Below are 7500 nucleotides of genomic sequence, written 5' to 3' on the forward strand. Positions count from 1 at the left end.
ATATTGTATAATACTGTACCAATATGGTGTAGAATAAATAGTATGATTTAGTTATATTATAATAAAATAGAAATTAGATAGTATATAGAAGTATAATACATTATATAAGTGTGTGTGTGTGTGTGTGTGTGTGTGTGTGTGTGTGTGTGTGTGGTGTGTGTGTGTGTGGTGTGTGTGTGTGTGTGTGTGTGTGTGTGTGTAAATGAATGAACCTAAATATGTAGTTTGACTGATAGATACACAAAATGGGTTTATTTATGTTGATTTAATTTGGTTGTGTTGATGTTTCCATTTTTTGCAAAATGGGTATATTCTGTTTGGTTTTACACAATAAGTCTATCGGTGTGTTGTGTGTGTAGGGGCAGGTATATATAAGATTTTTTCTTCTTCCTGTTCCTTTCGGCCATGGGATTTGGTGAATTATATGAATATGGACTGTTGGACTGTGGTAATTCCATGTACAAATAAATAAATTATGATGATATAATATAACAATATAACAGTATAATTAACTCTGAGTATAATGCGTATACTCAGAGTTAATTATACTGTTATATTGTTTACACTGCCTATTTTTACTTTTATACTGTACTATAATTTAATTACCTGTATCATGTCTTCTACTGTTACCATGTACCTGTACCTCCCCTCCCCCCTCCCCCATGCTGCTATGCTGCTTGAATTGGATGAAGGGGATCAATAAAGGAATATCTTATCTTATCTCTGCATTCTACCTCACTGTTACTCATTTTACTCTGTATTGTATATTGTATATATGTATATTGACTTTACTTACTTCTTAATTACTTTTAAAAAATATATATATTTTTTTACTTGCTTTCTTTTTACTGTATGTAGCACACTCTCAGGGGCTCATACAGAAACAAACATTTCATTATAAAGTATTCTGTATTTTGTTGTGACAAATAATAAACAAACTTGAAAACTTTAAACTTATCTTAAGTTGGGTCTGTAGTTCCCCAGCAGAATGGGAGATGTCACTAATGTTCTATTCACAACGTGTACGAGTGACTATTCTGACCACAGGTCTCACTCTCTCCTCTGTTATCTCCTCACCTATAGTATAGACAGTTATGGAATTCTGAACTGAATCATCTAAGAACAACTATCTTCTCACAGGGAACACAGCTGTATATCAGATTGGGATCCTTGACATGAAATGGTTTGAGAGCCAATGTTATAGATAACAGAGAGTGTCCCAGGAGGCTGAGGACGTCTGAGAGTTATGATGAATTTGACTTCATCTTAGAGCCTGCATTCAAATAGGCAGGTTAAAGATTTAAAACAGCCTATATAATCCTCAACAGCAACCTATGTGTTCTTCCCCATATTTACCACTAGAGGGAGCTGTGTCACTGCTTAAGTCGAGCTCTGCGCCCCCCACACCACAGAAACACAAGACATGAAGTTCATGAATCATATAAACGCTGTATACATTATACTGCAAACTGGCTAAATGTGAATCTACGTGTGGGAAAACCAATGTTGCCTTCTTAACATATCATTTCCACTGAAGAGGAAGATCCCAACAGGCTGGCAAGCTGAATATTAACATTCTCCTCTGAATGTGAAACTGAGAAGAAGAGCACATGAACCTATGAAGTAGGCGAGTAACGTACACTTTTATTTTGACACAGAAATGTCATTTAGCTTGTCTGCATGTTTTGCACGTGTCCTTTATCTATGCAAAGCCGGGACAGATGGACAGATTGATGGATGCAAAACACGTCCTGCTCCAAGCTCTCTTTCTTCCTCTGACACGGTGTCACTGTGTCGCAGGCCTTGTGTCGTCTAGCGGCGGGGTCTGTCGTCTGTCCCTTCGGCAAACTCAGCGTCTTCACCAGCTGCGGTGGATTGACTCGAGTCTGGGCTCTCTCTCGGCTTCTCTCTCGGGCCCGTGTTTTATCATGCTAATTCACCTGTCAACGTCATGAGATGGGGGAACAAATGTCTTTTTGTCTGTGTTCAATAAAGCTTGAAGAGAAATTATGTTACCAGCTGAGGTCTGCCTGCAGCTGAGGGTCAGCTGACAACTTTGAGGACAATTTTGCGTCGTCGTGGAGAATGATTAGTAGTAAGACGTTCACCTCATTACAAATATTAATCAATAGGAGGAGCAGACTTTCATAAGGCTGCTGTGACATCATAAACGTCTATCCTCTCCATGGGTCGGCGTTGCGGGGAGAGCGTCAGAGGCAGCCGGCTGTAACGTGGATGCCTTCTAGCCACTACCATCCTGACTAACTAAGTTCCTGATACACCTAGTGCTAGAATGGCTGATATTCCACACATTGCATGTATTCCATATACAGCCATAAAACTGAATTTGTTGAGGGGATTCAGCCCTGCAGTATTCTAAACCTGTCACGCTCAGTGTATGATGTTCCTCACCTGATAATCACTGGTGGTCAGCAGCTCCTCTCCTATCTGACGTCTCTCAAGGACTATAATATCACTGTGGACTCTCTGCAACGCTGTGGACTCTGCAACACTGTGGACTCTGCAACACTGTGCAACGCTGTGGACTCTGCAACGCTCTGCAACGCTGTGGACTCTCTGCAACGCTGTGCAACGCTGTGGACTCTCTGCAACGCTGTGGACTCTCTGCAACGCTGTGCAACACTGTGGACTCTCTGCAACGCTGTGCAACGCTGTGGACTCTGCAACACTGTGCAACACTGTGGACTCTGCAACACTGTGGACTCTCTGCAACGCTGTGCAACGCTGTGGACTCTGCAACACTGTGGACTCTCTGCAACGCTGTGCAACGCTGTGGACTCTGCAACGCTGTGGACTCTGCAACGCTGTGCAACGCTGTGAACTCTGCAACGCTGTGCAACGCTGTGGACTCTGCAACGCTGTGCAACGCTGTGGACTCTGCAACGCTGTGCAACGCTGTGGACTCTGCAACGCTGTGCAACGCTGTGGACTCTGCAACGCTGTGCAACGCTGTGGACACTGCAACACTGTGGACTCTGCAACACTGTGCAACGCTGTGGACTCTGCAACACTGTGGACTCTGCAACACTGTGCAACACTGTGGACTCTGCAACACTGTGGACTCTGCAACACTGTGCAACGCTGTGGACTCTGCAACACTGTGCAACACTGTGGACTCTGCAACACTGTGGACTCTGCAACACTGTGGACTCTGCAACACTGTGCAACGCTGTGGACTCTGCAACACTGTGGACTCTGCAACACTGTGCAACGCTGTGGACTCTGCAACACTGTGGACTCTGCAACACTGTGGACTCTGCAACACTGTGGACTCTGCAACACTGTGCAACGCTGTGGACTCTGCAACACTGTGGACTCTGCAACACTGTGGACTCTGCAACACTGTGGACTCTGCAACACTGTGCAACACTGTGGACTCTGCAACACTGTGCAACGCTGTGGACTTTGCAACACTGTGGACTCTGCAACACTGTGGACTCTGCAACACTGTGGACTCTGCAACACTGTGGACTCTGCAACACTGTGGACTCTGCAACACTGTGCAACGCTGTGGACTCTGCAACACTGTGGACTCTGCAACACTGTGGACTCTGCAACACTGTGGACTCTGCAACACTGTGCAACACTGTGGACTCTGCAACACTGTGCAACGCTGTGGACTTTGCAACACTGTGGACTCTGCAACACTGTGGACTCTGCAACACTGTGGACTCTGCAACACTGTGCAACACTGTGGACTCTGCAACACTGTGCAACACTGTGGACTCTGCAACACTGTGGACTCTGCAACACTGTGGACTCTGCAACACTGTGGACTCTGCAACACTGTGCAACACTGTGGACTCTGCAACACTGTGCAACGCTGTGGACTCTGCAACACTGTGGACTCTGCAACACTGTGCAACGCTGTGGACTCTGCAACACTGTGGACTCTGCAACACTGTGCAACGCTGTGGACTCTGCAACACTGTGCAACACTGTGGACTCTGCAACACTGTGGACTCTGCAACACTGTGCAACACTGTGGACTCTGCAACACTGTGGACTCTGCAACACTGTGCAACACTGTGGACTCTGCAACACTGTGCAACGCTGTGGACTCTGCAACACTGTGGACTCTGCAACACTGTGGACTCTGCAACACTGTGCAACACTGTGGACTCTGCAACACTGTGCAACACTGTGGACTCTGCAACACTGTGCAACACTGTGGACTCTGCAACACTGTGGACTCTGCAACACTGTGGACTCTGCAACACTGTGCAACACTGTGGACTCTGCAACACTGTGGACTCTGCAACACTGTGGACTCTGCAACACTCTGCAACACTCTGCAACACTGTGGACTCTGCAACACTGTGGACTCTGCAACACTGTGGACTCTGCAACACTGTGCAACACTGTGGACTCTGCAACACTGTGGACTCTGCAACACTGTGGACTCTGCAACACTCTGCAACACTGTGGACTCTGCAACACTGTGGACTCTGCAACACTCTGCAACACTGTGGACTCTGCAACACTGTGGACTCTGCAACACTGTGCAACACTGTGGACTCTGCAACACTGTGGACTCTGCAAAGTCCACCACTGTTGCAGAAAATATACCTTTCAGCGTAAACCTGGGATTCTTCTGTAGATCATTACATGAAGGATATCTGTTTATCTACCCGCATCAAGCTTTATTAAACTTTATTAGGCCTCATTTTCTATCTGCCTGAAGTCTCCAGTCTGCTGCTCCTCCCCACACCCATATCCACCCTGATCATTATGACAAGGTACTTCCATGACCATCACTCATAAGCAGCACATTAGACACGCTACATCGACCACTACGACTGAACTGAGGGCTTGAGCGAGACAGAGAGACGAGGATACATTTGGACAATAATGGTGCCGGAAAGTCAGTGCTCAGAGGGAAACCACCACAGTGCTGCTGTCGTTAGCAGAATGTCAGCTTGAGGTCAGGTTCGTCACACTGACTGCTGCTGCGGTGCTCATCTCCACTGTATCAGCACCAGAATAATGATGTGATACAGACTCTTCCAACAGGACTACATCAGTCTAACAAGCAGGGGAGGGGGGGTAAAAGCACGAGTATATAATAGAACTACACATGCTGATGGCAAAGGGTACATCTGGAAATGGGGCCCGTCCCCTTGACTGTGGCCCTAATAACTAGGGATGTCCGATATTTCTTTATTTAAAAAAAAAAAAAATTTACATTTCTATAACCTTTATTTACCCAGGCAAGCAAGTAAGAACAAATTCTGATTTTATTTATTGTCAAAAGTATGCATAATGTTGTGTTAATTCCACAACAAGAGATATGTAATGTTAATTACCTGAAATTATTCCGTTTTTTTGGGGGGGAAACCCTGCATATATCGGTATCGGTTGATATCGGTTGATATCGGTATCGGAAATTAAGAGTTGGACAATATCGGTATCGGTAAAAAAGCCAATATCGAGCATCCCTAATAATAACACATTGATACCATCAGTAGGATGTCACAAAGCAACGACACATTTCACATTTCATCATGATAGGACAAGGCAAGCCATTGGGGAGTAGTTCATGTTTCTTTTTGAGAATAGCGCCACCGCGAGGCCAAATGATGCAAAACTTCACAGGCATCCATGATACAGTAGGAAATACATGATATTTGTGAAGCAAACATGTCACTTCCTGTCTGTCTATCATGCCTTTTTCAGACATTTCGTATTTCTAAATGATACGTTTGAGATTTTGATCCCTCGACGCCACACAGAACCTTTCACGAGAAACCGGTGAACAGCCCAAGAGGAGCAGGGGGAAAAGAAATGTTGGAACATCGAATATGGCAGACTTCATAGGTCATTATGTTACATTTCGATGGCTGAAACGCAAAAAACCTCCTATCTGAATATTTTACTTTTTTGAGAAAACTATTTCTTTAAGGATACCCAATATACAATACACTGCTTTTGGCATTTGGAAAATATCTTGCGGACAGACTGACTAGGTGCAGATAGGAGGTTTCTCATCATCCAAAGAGAAATCAGAAAATCCGAAATTGAGCAGATAGGAGGTTTTGCGTTTCAGCCATCGATTTGCATCTCTGAATATCATTTCAGGGACTGTACGGCCAACGGGGTTAGGAGATGTGATCATTTGAATATGTAAAGTTTGGCCCGATGGTGGTGTTAGAGGAAAGGCCATTGGGTCACCAAAAGCAATAGGGTTCTTGCAATCAATCAATCAATGAATGTTCACAGCAAATTTGAAAAAATCTGCACCAACGAGAAGGATCTGTGGCGGCGGTGGAACGCGGTGCTCAGGTTTCAGGGTCAGGTTTTCCACAACTAGGGGGACAAATCGCACTGTAAGAGGCAGCAGCGTCATCTGCATAGAATAATTTGAAAACTAGAACAAGTGTATCGTTTCGCCCTGCCCACATTTGTTCAGAATGCTTTCAAAATGGCCGAAATGTTATGGAAAAAACGACCATTGTTGAACCTCTTCAGTGAGAACGTTGGGGCTGCGTCCCATGCTCGTCCTATCATTCTATGGTATATCATATCCGCGATTCAACTGTCCATTTACTGTCCATGTTCAACTCACAAAGTGTTTTCCAATCTTTCAAAGTGCGTACTTTAAAGTAATGTTTCACTTTGGTCCACCATGTCTAGTGTTTAGTAGGCTACTTATCTCCTATCTGAGAAGTCATTCATTGGTTGTCCCACCGCAGTGACAAGCTAATCAGTAGTGATGTCACTTGCTAACTTGTGTTTTCCTTCAAACAGTCTGGAAATCACACTTCTAACACATATACAAACTAAGTACTGTTGACTCACCTCATAACTTTGCGTATGTGTGTGTGTCCTGGATTCATTTCCCCCCTAGAACTTTAACTAGTGGCAATAATGGATAAATCAAGTTGGAAGAAAGCCTGCGTGCCTGTGATGAACACAAACTCCAAGAGCCAATGTGAGCAGCTGCCAGCTGGTGTAATACATTCACACTGAAGCCTGTTACATTAGTGGTTGAGCGATATATTGGGCTGAACATCTTTTAAAATATCGGTATCATAACATTACCATTTCTTGCAGGTTCTAGGTTCAACTTTAATGGTAGTGATAGGGATGCACCGATCCAATATTGGTATCGGCCGCCGATATCAGTAAAATAGCTGGATCGGGTATTGGTAAAAAAATATATATATATCGGATTTTTATTATTGTATTTTTTTTTTTTTCATAAATAAAATAAGATAACCATTCAGTACATTTATATCTATGTGTTAATTTGTTACATTTAGTTTCACTAAGTTAGGAAAGTAATGTTTTAAGTCAAGCCTGATGTTGCCTTGCACAAAAGAATGATCCCAGTCTCTCTCAGTGAGGCATACAGTTTATTAATTGAATGAATGAAGTTTATTTTCTGTCTTTGTTTACAACAAATCAAAAACACACTTGTGATCCTTTACAATTCTTAAAAACAAAATATATTTTAATATAAAAAAAATATATATATAT

The 7500-nt window shown here is 43.6% G+C and overlaps 1 protein-coding gene across 1 annotated transcript in view; it reads right to left on the reverse strand.

Annotated features, from left to right (window-relative positions):
- dlgap4b (discs, large homolog-associated protein 4b) overlaps positions 1–7500 on the reverse strand; it is a gene marked incomplete at its 5' end in the record, with an annotated part of 98935 nt that overhangs the window by 6810 nt on the left and 84625 nt on the right.

This window comes from Notolepis coatsorum, assembly GCF_963971535.1.
Source record: "Notolepis coatsorum genome assembly, chromosome: 6".
Lineage (NCBI taxonomy): Eukaryota > Metazoa > Chordata > Actinopteri > Aulopiformes > Paralepididae > Notolepis > Notolepis coatsorum.